At 48.8% G+C, this 20,349-nt stretch overlaps 1 protein-coding gene across 3 annotated transcripts in view; it reads left to right on the plus strand.

The window, feature by feature from the left end:
- ELFN1 (extracellular leucine rich repeat and fibronectin type III domain containing 1) overlaps positions 1-20,349 on the plus strand; it is a 98,582-nt gene that overhangs the window by 3,699 nt on the left and 74,534 nt on the right. For all 3 annotated transcript variants that reach the window (XM_079320913.1, XM_079320915.1, XM_079320914.1), the window contains exon 2: positions 18,325-18,437. The gene's annotated coding sequence lies outside the window, so the exon portion shown is untranslated. The remainder of the gene's footprint in view (positions 1-18,324; positions 18,438-20,349) is intronic.

The raw sequence follows: 20,349 nt of genomic DNA on the forward strand, positions 1-20,349 counted from the left end.
ACCGGGGGTACCCAGCTTCTGCCGCGGCCCCTTTCCTTTCGGGATCAGCGGGGAGCTCCTCTCCCTCCGCTCTCCATCCCCTTTCGGCGCTCCGTCCCTGCCGTGGTTACATAAGGCAGAGGAGCCCGTAGCCAGCGCTGACGCGGGTCGGATCATCGGGATCGCACCCAGGGATGCCCAGAGCTGAGCTCAGCCTTGTCCGCCTGCTCCCCATCCTCGCTGGCTCCAGCCCCGCTGCCCGCTCTGAACCACCCGCTGCTGTCCCTGCTTGCTGCGGGGACTGTGCGGCTCAGGTGCCCCTACACACACACCACACACACACAGACACACACACCCTGCCCTGCCCTTGGCTGTCCCGCAGAGCTGCCCGCATAACGCCGCTGGATGCGCGCAGCCCTTGGAGCGCACCGCCCGTCCCGTGGAGCAGCCCGGCTCCCGCAGACGGGCCCACGCCAGGGCGATGCACACTGCAAGTGTTCGCACACAAACCCAGCGCTGCGGGCAGCATGCGGGTCATGCTCTCCGCACACGTGGGCTGCTGCTGGCCAGGGGCTGGTGCTCGCCGGGGCAGCACGGGGTGGTCAGTGCTCTCCTGGTCCCGCACGGGGCCGGCTCCCAGCCCAGGCAGGCGCTGGAATCTGCTGGGAACGCTGCAGGCCTGGCAGGGCAGCCCTGGCTGGCTGTGCTCTGCGGCTGCCCGCAGCTTCCCCCTCCCTGACCGAGGTGCTCCAAGCGGGGATCAATAATGCCTTTCTGATTGGCTTCAGTTCCCCATTCAAAGTAGTCACTGCATTAGGACTTGATTTTTCTCCCCTTTGACTCCTGGCCAGATTAGATTGTGAATTTGGCTGATTTCAAGCTGCTGGGGGAGGGAAGAATCATACAGTGAGTGAGAGAGAACTGAAATATCCTACAGGATCCCCTGGAGGGGAGAGAAATCAGGTCTCAATAAGAGCTTGTTCTCCCTGTCTGGCTAATACTTCCATGTTTGATGATCAGAAAACACAAGATCTAACCTCTCACCAGGATGCTGAACTGTGAAAGGTCAGACTTTTGGCTTGTTCTAGGTGCAAGGTTTGTTTCTGTGAGCTGTGGATTATGCATTCCAGTTCTCCCGTGGTATGCTCAGCACAGGAATGCACGATGCATGCAAAGAGAAGGACGTGGTCAGTGCTTCTGAGGTTTAGAGTTGAGCTCTGGATGTAACACTGAGGTTGGAGGAACTGGGATGTGGACAGTACATGAGGTCCATGCCCTGGAGAGCCCAGAACTGTCCCATCTGTTTGTCAAGTCTCAGCCCCATCCCTGGGCAATTTTTTCCAAAACTTGTTTCTCCATGTGTGTGCTGGGGGTGAGTGAGTGGGTTATGTCAGTGAAGCCCTGTGTTCCAGAGGGACACAGCAAGCAGCACCCAGGAGCATCCCAGCCCTGCTGACTGCTCCAGGGCCAGGATTTCATGCTGAGAAAAGCCACAGCAGCACAGCATCACCTGCAGCATCCCAGCTGCCAACACTCGCTGTGAATCGGTGTTAGCTCCAGGTGAAGCAAAAATCTGGGATTATGTGATTTTCCAGCAAAGGGAAGTCTAGTGGAACTCTGGTGGAGCAGAGGGACTTGTGAAGGAGCAGTGGCAGGGCAGTGAGGAGCTTGAGGAGGAGAGGATGTGGGGCTGGGGACTTGCTGCAGGTAAGCTGTGCTGTTCTGGGCAGTGGGGAGGCAGCTGTGGAGTCACCAACAAGGCTGTGGGGTGAGGAGAAGGGAAGCTGCTGTGGGAGCTGTAAAGGGGGGATGAGCAAGGAGCACAGCCTTGAGCAATGCTTGGCATGATTTCGTGCAGCTGCTGGATTTTCTCCGTGTTGCAAACCCAGGGCTTGGGGAGGATCTGAGTGAGCCTGATGTCAGGACAGCATTGGGTGGAGTATCTGGGTGTGGGGAGATGGAGATCTGATGGCCAGCAGCAAACTGGGCCCAGAGGAGGCTGGTGGGGAGGAGAGGAGCTGTGTGGAGCTCGATGGGACAGCTATGGAGTCCTACACTGCCCAAAACGTGGGTGAGGAGGGAGGCAGAGCTGTGGAAGCATTAGGTTTGTGAGGACTTTGGGGTGAAGGGACTGGAGACCCTGAGCCTTGGTGCCATGTCTGCTTAGCACCCAGCAGAGCAGTGCCAGGGGTTCAGTGGGGAAAAAGAGGAGAAAGAGCATGAAATGATTTGTGTGGTGTTATTTGGCTGCTGGAGTGGGGGGTGTATGCACCCAGCACAAGGTTATCTCAGACCCTGAGACATCCCTGTAACAGCAGAAAATAATAATAAATATAAAAGAAAGGAATTGTGAGAGTTGGCTCCAGGTGAGGGGGACCTGGAGCCTCCATGCACCATGAGGGCAGGGGCAGGAGGGTCTGGGGGAGGTGACACTGAGGGTGCAGGGGGTTTATGGGGCAGGGAAGCTGGGGGGACACAGCAGGAAGCTGGGGATGTGGAGATGGGAGTTGGTGTGGTTATGGCAGCAGCCCGTGAGAAAACAGCATCTGTTTAAAGAAAACACCTCAACAAACAAACCCCAAACACCTCTCAATCTGGGCAGGCTTAAATCTGTTGTTTGGGCTTGGACTGGTCTGCTCCCCTGTGCAGTGTGAGGTTCCAGGCACAGTTAAAAATGTCCTGGAAGTGGCTCTAGAACCACTGCTCATGAGAAAAGCCCTCTGCTAATGGAAGTGAGGACAGCTCCCTCAGGGAGCAGAGCATCCCACATCTGTGCCCTGAGAGCTGGCTGTCCTCTCTGGGGACTGTCAGGGAGAAGTGGGGTCCCTGAGCTGTGACCTCTGTTCCTGCTGGGGGATATCCTGCCCCACTTGGGGACCAAACCATCAGGGGTTTGTTCTAATTCACACATTGTATGAGTTCAGGGCTCTCAGAAAAGCCAAATGACCAAACTCTTCTGGCTTCCCCTACCCCTCTCTCCTTTGTGCTTAGAGGGAATCAGTGGGAAAATCTCCAAGATCTGGGCTTTTTTTTCTTTCCTATTCCAGCATTTCTTTATGAGCTGAACAAGGGCAATCTCTGAAGCTCATTTGTATTTTTAAATCTGCAGGAATAAGTGTATGGAAATGTATGTGTTTTACTGTATCAGCTGCTATCAGCTTTTAACTTTATTACAGTAAGTGCAGAGTTTTCGTGGGCCAAACTCATTCATTGGATTTAATGGAGTTAAACTGCAGGCAGATTTGGCTACTTGTTTGTGTATATCTTTGTAAAATGGACAGGCAGAGATCATAAAATTTCATACTCTCTATGGCATCTTTTAGGGAAAAGTCTTCCAATATGTTTTATAAACAGCATGCATATTTTGCTACAGTGTATGCTCATACCTCACACAAAGCACTTTAGTGCTGCTTCTTTTTTCCCTTTCCCAGAGCTATATGTATGTATGTGAACTTGGATTTGCCTGCATTATTTTCTCTTGCTGCTTCCTTAAAAGAGTCTTTAGCAGTTCTAAACAATTTAACTGGATTTCTTTCTTTCTTTTTTGGTGTATTTGTATCTCTTCCTAGAAATGGAAAAAAAAATCCCCTAACCCTTGCTGTGAAGGGCTCAAAATGAGGGAAGAATGATGTTTGTAAAGCCTCTTGCTAGATACCCAAAGCACTCCTAAACCATCCCAGCTGCAAATGCACAATCTCAGGACCTTTAACAAGTCAAACATCTGCTGTGATACCTTTGAGGGACTGACTTTCCCCCCCCTTTCTCCTGAGATACTATTTTCTTTTATTTTCATAATATGATGATATCAGTTTCTTGACCTATTCTGGGCTGGGTTTTGATCCTGCTGGTGCAGGGCCTTTCCCAGTGTAACATCGAGCAAACCAACACTTGAAGCTGTAGAAAAAATGCATTTCTAGGAGATGAATTTATTTTCTAATGAGGTATTTGATGTTTTTCCAGGCTCTAAACAAATTAGGCCCAGATCTGTGACTGCAGGGCATCGGGAGGGGAAGTGGTTGATGAGCTGAGCTAATTAATTACACTTACTTATGACTTATCAAATGGTCATCACCACCTCATATGGAGCACTTGAGTGTGTGGAATTGAGGGGAGAGGATATTGATATGTGGGATAAATGTAAAGCAGTGGTCAATGGCAAGGACATAAATAAATCTGGAGATTCTGGTGACATTAAAATAAACTGTGGGTAGTGAGGTATGAGAGAGACTTGATGTCAAAGGAACCCTATAACATATTTATATTCCCAGTCAGGATTTGCTGGGGTTTCTAAATAATGCATTAATTTAATTACACATTCTTAATTAGTGTTTTCTCAAATTGGAGCAACATCATTAATTTACTGCGTCACATTTGTATTTTGCTAGTGTGGTGAGTTTCATTTTTGACTCTTTCCCCTCTCTGTTTTGTGAGACTCGTAGCACTCAGCTGTGATGCTCATGCCACAAGCTGCAGCTTCTTTGGGAATGCCAGTTTTCTGTATCATGATTTTTTTTTTTTATATTTTTTTTTATGCTGACAGGCTGCACAGCACTGACCTGACCCCGTAATAGGAGGAAGAGGGAGAAAAAGAGCCCAGATCTGAAGCAGCTCCTTTTGAATGCTGAGCAGCATCTGTTCTCCGTAGAGCAGGGCGACCTGCATCGTGCTGGGGCAGGATTAGGCACTTTGAGCTGCCCCAAATGGGATTATTTGATTTTTTCCTCTCTGGAAACTCATGGGACTTATAGGAATGGGTGTAGGAATGGGTGCACTCACTGTGGGGTGAATGTGACACACAGGCCTGCTCCTCCAAGCACCTGGTGCTGTGCAGGGATGGAGAGGCACAGGGAGCTGTGTGCCTGCTTCTGCATGGGAAAGGGTGAGGTGGAACATCTCTGCTCCTGCTCCCTTCCCTGCTCTGTCTGCAGGGAGGATGTGCTCCCAGAGCTGCTCCTGGGCTTTGTTCCCTGGCAGCTCCTGGAAAGCAGAGCTGGGTCAGTGGCACATGTGCAGGGTGGGTGCTGCTGCCAGGGCTCTGGTCCTCGTCACCAGCCAGGCTTGGGCTCAGCATTGCTTAAAACAAACGTGTTGCCTGGTTTGTTCAGGGTATGGGATGGTAACACAAGCCAAGGCTGCTCCCTCCAGACCAACCCTGTCCCAACTTCGCAGAGAGCAGTTCGGGCTTTCCCACCCCTGCCCCATTTCTTCCTTTCAGATTTTGCTGCTGGCTGTGCTCTCCTCCAGCCCGTGCCCACGCTGTGCTGTGGCTGGGAGGGAGGTGCAGCCCCCGGAGCCCCATTCATCGCCGCTCCATTGATTGACTGCGCCGCGCGGTGAATTCACAATCGCGCCGCTCCCGAGACGCCCTTAAATATGGGCAAAGTCAGGTCTGTTCAGGAGCCTTGTGCAAAGGGTGGCTCCAGCCAGGGAATTCCGCGTGGCACTGGGTGCTGTTTGGATCCAGAGGAGGCTCTGCTGCTCTGGACCCCGCGGGTGTCCCTGTGTGAGCCTGGAGCGCTCTGTGCTGCTGTGATGAGACCGGGCAGGCAGCTGCTGCTGGAGAATTAAGTAGAAATATTTCACTGTAGAAAACACTGTTGTGTAAAGCCATCCATCTGCTGCCTGTCTAATGCTTTGCATGAATTAATGAGCTGATTGATTAGGAGAACCTTGCAGCAGCCGGGTGAGGGAAATGATTCTTGTCCTCATGTTACAGGTGGGGGGAACTCAGAGGTGCACAGGTTAAGGTTTCCAAGTTGGGTTGGGTTCTTTTGCCATTAGTGAAGGCAATTTGTCTGTCTTGTTTTACGGACTGATCTGATTTTTTAGGTGTGTTTTGCCTTCAAAAACAGGCAAACAGCAGTTGTGAGAGCTTGCTGTGGCTGCGACTCAGCCCCGGAGAATGTCTCTCAGGATCTGATCTTCCAGCGTGTTTGTGGCAAAACACAAAGTCTGCTGCAGCTCTTGGCTGTGGTGTTTGCAACCAACAGTCTCCTTTCTTTCTACTGAGAAAGACAAACTCTCACTGTATTTCTTACAGTGTTGGCTGTTTAACACACCTTCCTCTCTCTCCACAGCCCTTACCAGTCAAGGCTTTCTGTAAGCATCCCCCAATTCCTCACAGTCTCTCTCCTGGCCACCTGCAGCTGGCAGAGGCAGGTTACTGATGGTTGATGCATGGAGCATCCCTCTCCTCCGTGCCACGATGAGTGCAGCTTTTCAGGAATGGTGCATTGAGCAAATGTCACTCCACAGCCCCAAAAATCTATCAAAGGAAATGACAGTGGCTGTAAGCATTAATCATCCTGTATCATCAAAATAAAGTTGTTGCAATGGAGTATTGTCAAAGGATAAATGTCTTAACTTCAGCTCAGTGCTGGTTCCTTTGATGCTGGTGGTTCACCAAGCAGGAGATAGTAGTTCTGTGGCCCAGGGGCTCATCTTGTGGCATTATTAATTAACCTTTCCCTCTCCAGGATAAACAGTTGGTCAGTCTCCTTACCAGGAAAAAGCCTGTGACACTTGAAAAGTTGAAGTAGTTTCTTTTCATCACTGTGCTGAACAATTTGTGCCTGGCCTGGAGTAGAAGCAGAGGTGTGTGGAGCAGCATGTTGGGCACTTCCCACTCACCCTTCTGAGCTCTCACTGCCCCCTCAAAAAAGGGTGGATTTGTTAAAGCAATGCAAAAAAGGCGACGATAAAAAAAAGTTATTAAACATCTGATTTGGAGTGTAAAAATATCTGTTGGTGCTTTACTCCTGGCTAAGGGTGGGGCTGGTAAGCAAACCCTGTAACCCTCGTGGTCTGCGGCTGCTCAGGGTGAAGCAGGTACAAAGATCCTTGTGGGCAGACATCAGGAGTGTGACAGTGGCATCCACGGGGACCAGTGGGACAGGGATGGGACTGCTGGTGACTCCTGGGGCTGGAGGGAGGCACTGCACAAATGTCACTCCCAGCCGCTGTCTCCTGGGGAAGGTGCTGAACAATGAATTGCAAAGTCTGGTGTGCCGCCCAAGGGGGATGGAGAGCTGCTGGAAATCAATTTGTGTTTAAAATCTGGGCGTTGTGTTTCCCGGCTCCACTGGAGTTGTGTGCTGTGTGCCTGGGTCTCAGCCTTTGTCTGCAGGGACCTGGCCCGTGCTGGAACAGGCTGTGCTGTGCCAGCTGTGCTGTGCCAGCTGTGCAGCACAGCAGGACACTCGGGGGATGGAGGGGAGCTCTGCCTCTGCCCAGCTCTGCTGAGCAGGGCTGGAAATGAGGGGTGCACACAGGGTGGATGGGGATTCACACCTCGCTGAGCTCCTCTGGTGTTGCTCACCCGTCCTGGCTCTTTTTTTTTCACATTTTCCGTGTAAATGCTGAAGCCTGAGCACAGGAATAATGCAACTGCTTCTGGAAAACATCTGCCACAGAGGAGTAAGGGGAAAACTTCAATAAATCAACACATTTCAACCTCTGTCCCAGTTCACAAAGGATCAGAAATCAGGCTGTGGAGTTTCTGTAACTGCTTCATATATAAAGAAAAAAAAGGGGAAATAAATCTGTGGGATGAGATTCTTAAAGCTTCATTAAAAACCATATAGCCGTTTAGGTTGGAAAATATCCTAAAAGACAAAGTCCAGCCATATTGCTTACAAACAAAGTGAACATCAGAGCCACATCCAAGTTCAGAGAAGTTTGTCTCATTGTTTGCTGTGTGGGTCAGTTTGTTAGTCTTGAGCTTCACTAATGGACTTGATGATCTTGGAGGTATTTTCCAATATAAATGATTCTATGATTCTCCAACAGTTTTGCAGAAAAGTCCCCTTCTATATTAAAATCCTTTCCAGTTGTGAACTAGCTTGTAGGTTCTCTAATACCACATTGGCTTGAAGAAAAAGTCCCAAACTTTCTGCATGCTTTTTTTCCCTGCTTTGTCAATAAAGAATGGATGATTCAGGCTATGGTTTTTTTTTTTTTTTTTTTTTTTTTTTGGTTTTTTTTTTTTTTTTTGGTCCATTCCAGTCCCAATCTTAACAAAACAGCCATAAAACAGCACCAGCTTGTATAGCCCTTAGGACAGCACACTCTCTTTTCCACTGGAACTCTTATTTGTGGGGGTAAACAGAATAACACACTTCATTTTAATGAGGCTGGCTTGGGAATTCAGTGTGTTATTAAGTGTGTCACTTATTGATCTTGCTTTTTCTCCCTATTTATTTTGAAAAGGTGTTGTCTTTATTTTCAGCAGGTGAAATCTGAAGTGTTGGCAAATGCTGCCTTCCTTCTGTGGCTTAGATTGCAAGCAGCTCTTCAGAGCCAGGGCTTGTGGGGTCCTTGGAGGTGCTGAATTACAGGTAACCTGTCCTGCACACAGTGTGCAAGGAGCTAGGCATGGGTACCAGATGGGAAATAACCTCCTGAGCTGGTCAGGCTTTCTGTGACCATCTGAGAGCCCTTATCTGCCATCAGAGTGATAGCCAGAGGTCAAGCAGCTGCAGGCAGTGGGTAAACCTGGAAGTGAAGTGACATGCCCAGGGTTATCTGGGGTGTCAGTACCACAGCCTTGCTGGGACCAGGTCCTTCAACACCTGCTTCTGCACTACCCACAAGACTTCCTCGCTTCCTTTGTCCTTAGTTTTGCAGCGCAAGGAAATTTTTGTTTAATTTTAAATGTTCTCCCAAATCTTGGTGACGGCAGATTGACGTAAGCGTGTGCTGGATCAGGGCCTGTTCTCTTATGCATATGGATGTGGACACAGCTGGAAGTGTTTTCCATCTCCAGGCTTCTGCTGGAAGGGAGAGATCTTCCCTCCCTGCCCATGGGTGTGTCCCCTCTCCCCTTGCACCAGGGGCAGCAGTGCTGGGTGTCCATGTGAGAAGATGGGGGTGAATTTGGGTGGAATTGCTGGTTCTTGGCTCAGTCATTGTCCATCAGCATTCCTGTGTGTGTGTGCAGCCTCCTGGGACACTTGGGAGCTGGGCATGGCAGTGAGGGGAAAGCTTCTGTGTCATGGTTACATCTTCCTTGGATCACACAAGCTGGGAAATTCCTCCAAGCCTGATGCTCTTGGAGGTTTTGGGTGGTGTGTCAGCACATCAGCACAACACTGCATGTTGGCCATGTCTTGTCTGCCAGCTTGCCCAGGATTTTGTTTTTGCCTGTGCCACCAGCAGCCAAAATGTGGCTGCTGCCTTGGGGTGGGAGCAGCAGCTCCTGGGAAGGGCAGCACAAACAGGCTGGGTCAGATGCTGGGCAGGCTGTGTTCATCCCAGCTGGTCAAAGTCCAGGCTCTGCTTCTCTCTTCTTGTGTGACATCACCTCAGTCACACCGTGGCCCATGTGCTTGCTCACAAGAGCACAAACTGCATCCTCATCCCACTGCAATATCTGCAGCACCCAAGGGGTCTCCATCCATTTACCAGCATGGATTGTGCCCAAGAAACTCCTGAATCAACCTGGATGCAGCCTGAAGAAACTGCAGAGACAATATTAAAAGGAAAAAAAAGGTGGTGGAGAGAGCAAGTCAGCCCAAGTTTGTTTATGGTGATTCCATCTTATTTAAAAAAGGATGGCAAATTATAAACAATTTAAATATTTCATCTGCAGAAGAGCCCTGAATGAGTTTGTACTACATGTGCCTGTGTGATGAATGAATGGGGATGGCATCAGCCCTGCTCAGGCCCATGTGGGGAAGTGGCTGTGTTGGTAAAAGTTGGTTTTATTTAAAAAGAGAATTCATATTTTATTCTTTTGTGGGTGAAAGTTTTCGCTATCTTAACAGGTTGGGTCTGACTATCTGAAGACAAGGGCCTTATCCTGCTCCTTGGTGCTTTCTGCCTGCTGGGTGCCTGGTGACTCTGGAGGATGCTCAAAATAGCCCCAAATCAGAGCTGTGCCTGCCCAACCTTGGGGAGAGTCACGAGGTCACTGGTGTAACTGGGAGGAGAATTTGTCCTTCTAGCTTTAAAAATAGCTGTGTTTTCTTTAATGGCATTTTCCTGGGGGCAGCCAAGAGTTACAGGAATGCACAGCCCAGTTGAGGTGCTGCTGAATGGGAAGGGGTGCCAGGACACCCCAGTTAATCCCATTTCTAAACCACATTTGTCTCTAAAAACGAACCAAACCAAGCTGGATTTCTTCTTCCTTCCAGAATTTTTAATTTCACTGGCTTTCTAGAGCTGGGTTGATGATATTTCCTCTATGAAAAATCTCCTCTGGTAGAACTAAATAGGATTTTGTAATCTCCAGCAGCTGAAGTGTTTAGTTAGGGTCCAAGGGTGGTTTTTTTATGCCAGCTCTGTCCATCCTCACCCAAGTGCGGAGTTTCCAGCGATGAGCGATTCGGGGCTTATCTCTGGGAAGTGCCGTGAATGCCAGCCCTGTGCTTACACTAGGAGAGAAATGCATGAATTTTTCCACATCAGTAGGAGCTGGAGATTTTGCTAAAGGTGTCTCCAGCTGCAAGGAGCGAGATACGGCTCCGCTGGAGAGTTCCGAAGAGGCAGAACCGAGCAGGAAATTTAAATGTGGATTTAATGCCTGAGAAAAGCATCTGTGAGGGAAGGTGCAGGTGCTGGCTGGCTCTTGGCCATGCAACAGGTCACTGGGGCTGATGGTGAGGCTGCTGAAGCACAGGCATGGTGTAATCTGACTGGGGAGATGTTCATTAGGGAGTTGGTGATGTCTCTGTGAATGCTCTCCATGCCCTGTGTGCCTGGGGTCTGGCTGGATCAGCTGCTTCTGTCCCATTTTTAATTGAAAATGTGCATTGCAGATTGTGAGAGCCTGGGATAGAGATGGACAGACTGAGCTCAGCCAAGGCAGGGTGGTTGGGATACAGTTCCAAATTCCATCCTCTGCCTGTGCGTGCTGAAGGAGAAGGAAAAGCAGTGAGTAAAATCTGTTTGTTGCCCTGTTAGATGGTGAGGCAATGGCTGAACCTCTTAGATGATACTTTTGTAGAGTTTCAGGGTGACTTGGTTAAACTCAGCTCTGTTGGCACAGGGCTGAGCACTGCACCACCTCCACCTTTGGGGTGCCTCCAGCCCCCTGTGCCCCCAGCCTGGCTGTTCCAGGCTGCTGCCCTGAGCATCACAGCAGCCTTGCCCCTGCCCGTGCCCCCTCCTCACAGCCCACCCTGGGGTTTTGTTGCCCAGCACGTAGCTGATGTCAATTTGTAAAATAATACTTCAGCATTACCCAGTGAAAACACAGACGGTATTGTACAGCTGGGAGCAGCATTGATTGAAGTGATATTTAATCCAAGGAAAATACATGATACATAGTCTAGGATTCCTCACTTATCCATCATATAATGCAGTTCATGGGGATTAAATATCCCTCCTGTAAAGTTGGTTGAGATCAGTGTTGTTATTTGTTTTGCAAATGATCCTGACAGTGATGCTGAGAGCTATTGATTACCAATGGTTCTTTAAAAATTACTATTATACTGCAAATTACAAACCTTGGGGGTATCCAGTTATATGATAATGGAAAGGCATTGGTGTGTAATGACACATGCATCATAACAAATTTGCTCTGGCTTCATAATGGAGATTGAAAGGGACATGATTTATGACCAACAGGATTAGCTGCCTGCCATGATACATCTGAGGTAACATGACAACTGTCTAGTAGTTCATTGTGGCAAGAAGTTCTGATGATTCAAACAATTTAGAAATAAATGAAGGGAAAAAAAAAAAAAAGCAAAATCTCCTCTACCTTTTCATTTAAAATACGTAAACCACTCTTCTAATTAATAAATAGCAAAAATCCCTCTGTCACTCTCCCAGGAGCATTCACAAAGCACTGCACAGATGCAAACCAAGGCTGCCAGTCCTAGTGGAACTCCTGGGTTTGCCTGGAAAGCCTTCAGAGCTTCTGGCCGTGGCTGTGATGGAAGTGCAAACAAGAGCCCTGAATCTGCTGGGAATTTCAATGCGTGTGTGCCCTTGAAGGCAGTGGAGGACACTCGTGTTGAGTTGTGTGCTCTCATTCCTGATGATGAATGCCTGATAACACAACTGCTTGTCTTCCAGGCTCTCCTGGTGTTTCCCAGCTCCTAGCTGAGCACTGAATACTTGATGTGTTTGAGTGGAGCCCCAGGGCTGCTTCAGCCTGTGGTGGCTTCAGCAGTGTCACAGGAACCTTGCCTGCTTTGGGGGCAGAGCTGGGTGCTGTCACCTTGCCCTGCCACCCTGGGATGGCACAGAGGGCTGGTAGGAGGATGTTGCATTCTGGAAAGTGTGGTGGGAAGGTTAACTCCTGTGGCTGCCCTGTGCTCTGCTGCAAATGCCAAATGCCAGCAATGCAAACAAACCTTTTCCTCATCACCCAGCTGATCACAGGCAGCAGTGCCTGGGTCTGTGCTTCTGTGTTAATGTGCTCAGCTGGGCATGGTGAAATGATTTTCAGGAGCCAGTGCCAGCAGAAGCATTTGTAAAACAGAGGGGAGGGAAAACCAGTTTCCCTTCTTCACCAGCACCTTCTTAGCATCTTCTCACCAGGCTGCCAGTGTGCAGAAATACCCAAATACCCATGGACAGGAGTCCTCCTCCACACTGATTTACTTTTGCCCTGTGCACTCTGATCTTTAGTGCTGCAATAGTAGCAACACTTGCCCAGTAATTTCTTTAAAGAATTTTAGCATGTGATAACTTGACACTTCATATGGGGGAAGAAAGAGCTGTGTACTTGTTTAGGTATTATTCTGTAAGACAAATGAAGATCCAGCTCCAGCCTCCTGTGAATCCCACTAGCTGACCTGGAAGTGGGATGGAGGAAGTTTGAAATAAGAAAAGGTAACTTGGAGCCCACATGCATGGTGGTTGGTGGGAGGTGAGTGCATCCCTGAGCACGAGCAGCACTGTGCTGTTCCCCACCTTATCCAGAGGAGTCATTCCCTCTGCCTGGGGTGTAAGCAGTCCTGGCTGCCTCCCAGAGTGAGGAGAAGCAAGGGCTCCTTGAGACCACACCATAAAAGCAGTTTGTGATGTAAAAATCAGTGCAGAGTAAAATTCTTCTCCTTGTAGATGTGCTGGCCCTTGACTTGCAATAAAGCATTTATTGTGCTGTTTTCTCAGCCCAAGTCCTCTGCAGGTCACTGTGTGCTGTGCCCTGTCTCATGGGCTGTTCTGTGTGTGCTGTGCTTCAGGAGTAATCAACAGCTTCAAGAGAAGCTGTTTGTTAGCAGGGAGGGGGCATGTGCAGAGGGGGCTTTGTTTTTCCAATAAAAATGAAATCTCAGTTGTCAGAACTTCTTATATGTGAGTTTCTGCTTGTGGAGACAGCTTTCCAGAGGAGCTGCAGTTTCAGCATTGTGGAGGAGGGAGAGCCAGGAGGGGAGGTCACAAGGTGGGGCTGAGAAATGCTGGCACAAGGGACCTCTGGGACTCTGCAGCTCAGTTTCTTTTTTGAAGCAGGACTTTTCCAAGTGGTGAGTCAGGCTGGTGTTGACTTTGTCCAGATAAGTCTTAGAACTACTCTCAGGGTGGATGTAGGTGGTGGGTTGAGGGGTCAGGTTCCTGCCTTCTGGGGGAGCAGAGTTTTTTGGGGCTACAGGTCGTGGGTTTCATCCTGTGGTTGTGCAGACCCAGTGTGAGATCCTTTGGCACACCAGAAAGACAGGGGAGGACCTGAGCTGGAGAAGCTGTAAGGGGTGGAGAAAAGGCTGGCTTTGGCTGTTTGTTCATCTTCTTTATCACCCCCAGCTGAAGCTGGGTCAGGGCACAGAAGAGGACAGGAGATGCCCTTACCCAGAGCATGCCTGACCTCTGCACAGATGTGCACAGACATGAATGTGCTTGGGAATGATGTTTTCCCCACCATTACCTTTGTAGATGACCTGACCTGATGTCTCTGATCCAGGCCCTCCCAGGTGAGAGAGCTCTCTGGCAGGAGCTCTTTGACTGGCAAACACTTCACAGTGGCTCAGGGGAGGCTGGAGTGGGAGGGAGAGCCCTTGTTCCTCTCAGCTGCTCTGGGCTGGGTGGACCTAAAAGTAGCAGGTATGAATGCAACTGTCATTACCTTAATGCTTTATATCACAGCTGGAGTGGGATATTGTCACATGTATGGATTCTGGGAGGTCTTTTGATCCAGAATTGTGTCACATTTTATGACAAAAATCAGTGTAAAATGATTGTGGTTGGAGCTGTGTCCTTCAGCCCAGTAACTGGCTGCACAAGCCACTGGGTCAGTGTGCACAGCAGCAAAGCAATGAATGCATAATTCAGGAGGGACCTCTGGGTGACAAAGGGGACAGACAGGACACCCAGCTGTCACTGCACTGTGAATTAAGTTGGGGAGTCCCCCGTCCCCTGAACTCTCTGGGCAGGACATGCTGTCCTTAGACCAGCATCCCTGGGGTTGTGTTGTGTGAGACACACATTGGGGCAGGATTTGCTTCTCCTTGGAAGAAAGGAGAATTTTCCTTTATCTGGAAAAAGTGGGTATATAAGCATTTCTAGGGTTCCTCCTGGAGTACCCCAGCCTGGGCCATTACCTGCCCTTATCTGTGTGTCCAGCTGCCCCTTCCTGCTCTGATAGCATCTCCCTTGCAGGGACAGATTGGGGCAAAGGGGCCAATGTGGCCATGGTTTAGACAAGTTTATAAGGGATTTGATCACAGCTTAGGAAAACTTCCTCCCTCTCCTGTGTGCTAGTGACTACTTTCCATTTATTTCTTTGCCATTGTAATGAAAGTCCAAGTGCTGCACAACTGCAGAGATCCTGACATTGGAGCAGCCAGCATGCACCATTTCTCTGGGAAAAAAGGATCCATCCAAATGGCTCCTTTATGTCATGCTCTAATTTTGCTGCTGTTGGTTTATTTTTGTTTTTGGCTTCTTTTATTCACGGTATTCTTAAAACTTCCCTTTCAGGGCTTAACAGCTTAACCATTTCAAAATCATGCCAAGCGGAAATGTGCCATACGATTTTCTCACTGAACATTGTGCTGATCACTCAAATGTATTCTGGATTTGTGGAAAAGCTGCAAAAAACTGGGATTGAAAGAGAGTGAGAATTAGCACTCAAATGAAGAGCCAGGTCTTTGCATGATTGGGAAAGGTCTGTGGAAGCAAGCAGAGTGCTCCTTGTCACCTTCTTGCTCTGCAGCATCCCACACTGGCATGGCTCACAGCAGGTTGGTGGGCAGGCAGGTGGTGAAGCACAGGTCTCAGTCCTGAGGCTGCTACAGGGTTTAAACATGACTTTTAGTCCTGAATTGTTGGTCCCTGATATCTGAATTATGCCCCAGGTTCTGCTATCAGATTCCTCTCTGGGTTTCAGCAGCTCCTTCAGTCTCTTGGGCCTCCCTCTCTTCCTCACAGGAAAGGGATTATAGTGCCAAAAATAGCCTGTTTTCCTAGGTGGGCCTCTTTGTGACTCTCTTCTGTGAAATACGTCTTTCTCCCCGTTCCTCCAAGTGAAACACAAAGGAGATGTGATTCACCACCAGTGCTGCTATGCCAAGGCAGCAGGAGAGCTGCTGGTGTGCAAAGGATGCTTTGTCCCTGCACATGTGCCCTTCTGACACACAGATTCCCTGCTGGGGCTGGTGGCTTCCTGCTCTGCATGTCCTGCTGAGCAGCTGGGGGATGCAGGGCAGGAATGACCCTGCTCCTGGTGCTGATGGAGCACCTCTGATGGGAGCAAATGCCACTCTGGGGAGGTGAGGTGGGCGTTATGTGATCAGATGGACAGTCCTGTCCCATGAGAACTGATTAGGGATAGGTCTGTGCTGACTTTTGTTGGGCTCTTGCTCCTGCAAGGAGCTGCATTTTCCCAAGGAGGAGGAGGGCAAGGGACACCTTTGGGAATGCAGACTGTCTCTTGGAACTAAGATGGGTTTTCACCATCTGCTGCTGAGCAAACCTGGGGTGATCACAGGGGTGCAGATTAGCCCAAGAGAAGTCAGATGGGTGCTGTAGAGCTGGGAGGCTTGTTTTAGTCCTGACTCTCAAAGAAAAGAAAAACAGAGGCTTTTTTTTTGCCATTTCTGTTTTTTCATGGTTGCTCACATTAGATCTTTGAAGGTCCTCACTACTTGCAGAAAATGCCTGTGGGACATTGAGCTGCAGAACTGGGCTGTGGATCACAACTTACAGATGCTCTGGGCTGAAATTTGCTCTTTTGTTACAACTCTCAGGCTTGTGAGATGAAGTGAGGGACAGCTGATGATTATTAGTAGCTTTTAAATTAATATTGCTCTTTAGAACATTTAATCTTTCATTAGCAGTGGATACAATACACACTGGGGTGCATGCAGAGCAAGAAATGCTCAGGTTCCTGCAGTGCTACAGCTTGGGCAGCTGTGAGTTCTGTGAGCAAGGGATTGTCCAAATCAGCAGAGGATGTGAGGAAGGGCTCACTTTGATTTCCAGAAGTCTCATCTGTGCAAATCCTGGACAGGGGATAGGCAAAACCCTGTGCCCTGCCAGTGCTGTGTGTCTTTGAAGCAGTTCCACATCCCTGTTTGCATCACAGAGCAGGAGCTGAACGTGGCCCCTGGTTTATTTAGAACATTCCAGGGAGCAGGGGGGGGGCACGTGGAGCCTCTGGGCTGCAAGCAGAGGTGGAGAGCATGGCCTAGGTAAGGTACAGCCACAGTGAGGGTGCAGATTGTGGACATGAAATAAGAATGCTGAGTGAGGAACTGCTGTTTGAAAAACCTCTGGGTGCAGGAGAAGGGAGTAGAGGGATTCCTCATTTTGTCTTCTTACCTCCCAAGTAAATCCTCTCTGGCTGATGTGGTTGGCATATGCAGAGCATCTTGGCTTGGAGCTTCAGTGGATGATCTCCAATTGGGGTGATAGCTCAGAGCTGGGAGGGGGGAAGCATTAGGGAGCCCAGGGGGCAAAATGCCTTGCCATGATCTTCAAAGAACAGGAAGGAAGAGAGTTTTTTTCTGTTATTGTTCACATTGCAGGAAATTTCCCCATTCTCTTTTCAGTTAATAACCACTGGGGCAAGAGACTTTCCTAGCTCGTAGGGGAGCAAATCTGAATAAACCAGTAACAGCCATGTTGTTGAAGAATGGCTCCACTTGAGTTGTTTTTCCACTGTTTGGATAAATAAGACAATAAGAAGAGCTGCTGAGATAGTTGGCAGAGAAGTGAATCCCCCGGGAGATGGGGGAAATGTTGTTTATTTGTGGGAGCTGCCTGTGCATGAGGGGTCAGTCCTGCAGTTCTGTAAAGAGAAGGGAAACAAACATTCTCTGTTCTAGCACTGGATTCATTGCAAGGAGGTGTGCCAGGGATCATTAGTGCCACAGCCACCATGATCTTTTGCTCAGATTAGTTTTCTCTTTTTAAGGCAAAAAAATAAAAATAATGGCAGGTTCCCATTAGATCAGATATGGACAAAGTAATAGCAGTATCACAGAGATTGAGGTCTGCAAGATTAAAATGTGAAAGGGAGGAGAAATGATAGCTTTGGCCCTGCTTGCTGTTACAGCAGCCCTGTGAATAAATGACTCTATGCAGATAAGCAGGGCAAAAATAAAAGGGATGCTTAGGACGAGATGGAAAAAAAATAAAGGAACTAATCAGCAGATTCAACCACTGTAATAATGCAGTAAACATGGAAAATTACATTATATTAGCTCCTTTGCTTCCCCTTGTATACATTAGCCACAAAGTCATCGAGAGGTGATTCCCTGTGAAGGTGCAGTGCTGCAGGATCCCGAGCTCCCTGCTCCTGGGGGAAGGTTGAGTGATGCTAAAGGGGAAAGTTGACTTGTGAACTGCCTGAGGAAGAAGTGGCTGAAGTGGAGCTGTGGAAAAGCTCGCAGCTCAGCGAGTTAAAATTCTGCTCTGAGGAAAAGGAGGGTGGGTGTGTTTGTCCTCAGTGCTCAGGCAGCAGTAGGGTTCGTGCTGAGCCACAGCTTAATTGCAGTCCTGGGATGTTCCCCTGATGCGGGAAAAATTGGTCTGCTGCAGATTTTTTTAAATATATATATTTCTTTTTTTAACTAGTGAACTGATTTCCATTTTGTTCAATTTCTCACAAAGAATGACAAGTAGCCACTGCAGCTTTTGCCTGAGTTCAAGCAAAACCAGCATGTAACATTATTTGCAAATTAGCTTCATCCCTCTGGCTCCCAGTTAAAGCAGGAACTGCTTGGTCCAGAGTTGCTCCCAAAATATCCATTTAAACCATGTAATGATTCTGACTCTCTCATGCATAGTAGATGAAAGACGATCCGCGATTTATTTTCGAAGCTTTGAACCCCAAACATGGTCAATCATAGGAAAAAAGATTAAAAAAGGAGGAAGTCATGATAATGCAAAGCTGGGAGAAAAGCAGCCCTATACTTCACAGTAAAATCCGTTTTCTTTGCACTTTTTTATTAACAGCTTCAACTATGATCAGTGCATAAATCTACCTGCAACACAGGATGTTGGAAAATTACCGAGAGACAGCGACGTCCTCCCTGCTGCTTGGTGAGAAAAGAAGGATGCACCTTCAGGTATGGGCTGGAAAATTGTTTCATCCTCTGTTCCCTATTTGTGTTGCACTAAGCTTGCTCGTTGCATTGATTAGAGGGGGGGGAAATGAGGTGTTTGCAAGAGGGAAACTTCAGAAGGGATTCTCTGAACTTGTCTCAAGGCAGAGATAAGTGTCAGCCTGGGACCTGCTCTGCACCCAAGCAGTGCAAGGCTCTTCAGGCTGTATTGGGGGTAAATGGTGGCATTCTGCATTTTGTCCTGTATTTGCTGTTGTTCTTTCCCTGCCCCTGTGGAGGTTTTTATCCTGTTCCCCTTGTTGAAAACCAGATCAGCTCCTGTCTGGGTGCTCCCACAGCATCCCAGGAGGATCAGCTCTGCTCTGGGTGCTCCTGCACATCAGGAAGCTGAGCCCATGCCCTGCCATTCCCTGCTCCTGAATCACCTAAGGAATCTCCGTTTCCCTGGCACTGGGAAGGGATGGCAGGATGGAGCTGCATTAGCTGCTGCTGCTGAGCTGCCTTTTTAGAGCAGGAGCAGAGCTAAGCACTCCTCCTGGGTTTTCTTAATCCAGCCTCAATCCATGCACTTCAAACAGGAGCCTTGTTTTAGGGCTGTGTTGAGCACTCGAGTCTCCAGCAAGCTGCTCTCGTGCCTGCAAGGGCCAGCCAGAAGCCACAAAGCTGGTTTGACTCCTTTTTGAAGAGGATGGAAATTGCTCTCCCTGAGCAGGGGAGTGCAGAGAGGAGTTGTGGTTCCCAGGACAAGAAAAGGGAGGGTTGGTGACTTTCTGAGCGTGGATTTTTTTGTCAGTTCTCTGATGCTTTAGCCTCAACGTGGACAAGCCACTGTCCCTGAAATCCAGCATAGCAACTGGATTATAGCTGTCACATCCATCTCCCTAGGGAGAAAAAAGGGGTTCCCAGCCACAGAGGGCAGTTTAAAACAAGCCAACCTTTCCCAACATGCTTTCCTAAATATATGTTTTGTAGCAAAGTAAGGACCTAAGGGCTGCTTAAATCTTGGCAACTGGTCAGCACTGTCATGTTGCAAGTTGAGGTTTCTAATTTATCTGGGTGGGTTGGTTGCTTGTTTTGATACTTGTGCAAGTGGTTTGAGGAAATAGAGTGTTTATAGATGCCTGTCCAGTGGGAGTTGCTGTTTCTAGTAAATCTCTTTCTCTTCATCATGTCCATCACTCCTGTTTGCACTTCCCTTACCATCACATTTGCTCTCTCCAGTGAACACTGGGGACTTGAAGTTAAAAAATTGCTGTCACTGGGGTTGGCTTTCACCTGGGGGCTCTTAGAAGGTGGCAGCATTGTGAGCATTGGGGTCCCCAGAATGTGTCATCTCCAGAGGAAGCCTGTGGTGTGACCTGATGTCCTGACATTTCTGTTGGAATGTGTCTGTGCTGATGGGTAATGTGGTGGAGTGAGATGTGCTGGGGTCAAAAAGGACCTGCAGATTTTGGGACTTGAGCAGATCTTTGTTTCATTGGTGTGTTTCATGGATGTGTTGGCCAGCACCAAGGCTTCCTCCTCTGTGGGAAATACTGGCAGTGTTAGAGAGGCAGCTTAGATTGAGCTGTGGCTGCTCAGGGCTCTTGGAGTGGTGCTGGTCCTGTGAGGATCTGGATTAGTTAAGCAGGTAGTTCTGTATGAATTTTCCAATGGTGAGGAGACAAAAAGGGGGATAGGTGTTAGAAGGGGGGTGGATGAGAGCTGCCCTCTTGATGCAGGCTGACCATTGTGCTGAGCTTTCAGCTGGATTTCCAGCTTTCTGCCACTTCTGCCTTGCTGTGGTGCTCTGTCAGTATTTTGCACCACACTGATCTGTCCTCAGTTTTTCCTTTAGCCTCCCCTGCGTGACACACAACGCACAAAGGCCTGACACCACGAGCCAGGAGACACCATGAAGGTGGGGTTTGCACAC

Source organism: Erithacus rubecula (genome assembly GCF_903797595.1).
Source record: "Erithacus rubecula genome assembly, chromosome: 17".
NCBI lineage: Eukaryota > Metazoa > Chordata > Aves > Passeriformes > Muscicapidae > Erithacus > Erithacus rubecula.